This window comes from Pseudophryne corroboree, unplaced genomic scaffold (genome assembly GCF_028390025.1).
Source record: "Pseudophryne corroboree isolate aPseCor3 unplaced genomic scaffold, aPseCor3.hap2 scaffold_3030, whole genome shotgun sequence".
NCBI lineage: Eukaryota > Metazoa > Chordata > Amphibia > Anura > Myobatrachidae > Pseudophryne > Pseudophryne corroboree.
Genome location: NW_026969704.1, coordinates 12,501 through 15,000, shown reverse-complemented (window position 1 = coordinate 15,000; position 2,500 = coordinate 12,501).

Genomic DNA, 2,500 nt, shown 5'->3' with positions numbered 1-2,500 from the left:
TCCGGCCGAGCGATCGTCCCTCCCCGCCGGGGCGCGGGGTGCCACATCGATCGGGTTGCGGAAATGGGAGACGTGGGGCCCTTCTCTCGCGTCAACCGCAGCCCTCCGTTTTCTCTTTTCCGGCTTGACTCTGTTCGCCACCTGTGATGCTCTCTGGCCGGTTCCCTCGGGCGTAGCGGGACGGGCGGCGCGCGCGACGCTCTCGCGGAGCGTCCTCCGACGCTTCCCCGGGCTCCTGGAGCCGCCTCCCGGCCCGAGGGGTGCCCGTCCGCACTCATCGGCTGAACTTCCGCGAATTGCAGTACCCGATTCGGCCCGCCGGGGGGCGCTGCCGCCGGGGGAAGAGGGGGACGGGCCGGGCCTGGCGCCGGGCTCCGCCGGACGCCCGGCGCTGCCCCGTCTCGGCCTCGGAAGGGGGAGTCGGGGGAACGGGAGGCCGGGAGTCCCGGAGAAAGAGAGAGAGAGAGAGAGAGAGATAGAGAGACCTCCGCGGTTCCGCCTTCGACCGCCGGGGGGCGCCGCGCACCCGTCCGCACGGGCCCGTCCCGGTGGCTCCCGGCAGGGCTCTCCCAAACCCTCTCCCAGGGCCCCGGTCCGGGAGCCCGACTGCGTCCGCTCTCCGCTTCCAGAGAGGAGGCTGTCGGACGGGGAGAGCTGGTACCGGGCTCCTGGAGCCCTGCCTGGGCAGCCTATGGAAGGGAGGGAGCCCTGGCCCTGCTGCTCTCCGAGCTCCGGCCCTGCTGCTCTCCGAGCTCCGTGCCTGCTCTGCCACGGGTCCTTTCGCAGGAGCTCCAGGGAAACGGGCTTTTCGGCCCCTGACAGAGTCCCGGCTCTCTCGCTCGCCTCGTTGGTACCTACTGATCCGGCGGAGGTGTTCTCCGGCGGGTAGCGACACGGACGGCCGAGGGCGCGCTTCACCCAGGCTTCAACCGTCTCCTCCCCGAGCCCCTGGAAGTGCAGCTGGGCCGCGGGCGCCCCGGTCCGCACTCATCTGCGAAACTTCCACAAATTGCAGTACCCGATTTGGCCCGCCGGGGGGCGCTGCCTCCGGGGGAGAAGGAGACGTGCCCGGCCCGTACGTCGGGCTCCAACGGATGCCCGCCGTGGACCCTTTATAGGCCCCATCCTGGTCCTGCCATGCTGTTATCGGAGCTCCACGGCTATCTTGTCACTAAACCTTTCGTTTGAGCTCCAGGGCTTTTTGCTTTTTGTAACCCGGTTCCTGGAGCCCTGCCTGGGCAAAATCGGATGCAAGAAGGCCCTGCCCATGCTGATCTCTGAGCTCCGCGCATCTTCTGTCACGGGTCCTTTCGCAAAAGCTCCAGGGAAACAGGCTTTTCGGCCCCGGACAGAGTCCCGGCTCTCTCGCTCGCCTCGTTGGTACCTACTGATCCGGCGGAGGTGTTCTCCGGCGGGTAGCGACACGGACGGCCGAGGGCGCGCTTCACCCAGGCTTCAACCATCTCCTCCCCGAGCCCCTGGAAGTGCCGCTGGGCCGCGGGCGCCCCGGTCCGCACTCATCCGCGACACTTCCGCGCTGGAGTCCGACGCTCGCCGGCCGCGTCCCCCGGCCCGCGGGGGCCCGGGGGGAGGCCCGACGCGTGCGGGGGGAGGCGGCGGGCGGCGGGGGCGCCCCCGCGCCACCCGACGGCGCCCCCCGGTGGCCAGAGGCGGCTCGGAGCGAGACGATCGGGGGGGGACGGCGGCGCGTGACCCGCCCCGGCCCCCTTGGCCCAGCGGACGGGCAGGCGGCTCCCGGGCGCCCCCCCCGATCCCCGCCGCGGCGCCCCCCGGTGGCCGCCTGACGCCACTGCGGGGGGTGCAGATTCCGTGTGTCCTCTCGGATAAAAACAAAAGAAACGATTCCCGTCGGGCGAAAGTAAGTGGGACGCAGGGCCCCGGGCCCCGACGGTCCGCGCGCGCGGCGCCCCCCGCTGGCCGGTCGAAGGGAGGACAAAAATAAAATGAAAAAAATTTCAAAAAAGCACTCGCCCCAAACAGACGAAAGGTACCCGGTCCGCCCGGATGAACCCTCCCCCGTGTCCCCGCCGCGGCGCCCCCCGCTGGCCAGCCGAGGTAATACACGATTGAGAGGGGGGGAGTGAAAAACAGGGGCAAAAAATGAAAAACACCCCACCCGTTTGAATGCAAAGTCCCGGAGCGGCCAGGGGTGGACGCCGGTCCGCGCGCACGGCGCCCCCCGCAGGCCAGTTGAAGGGAAGAACGGAACGAGACTTAAAGATAAAAAAAAATTTCAAAAAAGCACTCGCCCCAAACAGATGAAATGTACCCGGTCCGCCCGTGTCCCCGCCGCGGCGCCCCCCGCTGGCCAGCCGAGGTAATACACGATTGAGAGGGGGGGAGTGGAAAAAAAAAGGGCAAAAAAATGAAAAACACCCCACCCATTTGAATGCAAAGTCCCGGAGCGGCCAGGGGTGGACGCCGGTCCGCGCGCACGGCGCCCCCCGCAGGCCAGTTGAAGGGAAGAACGGAACGAGAC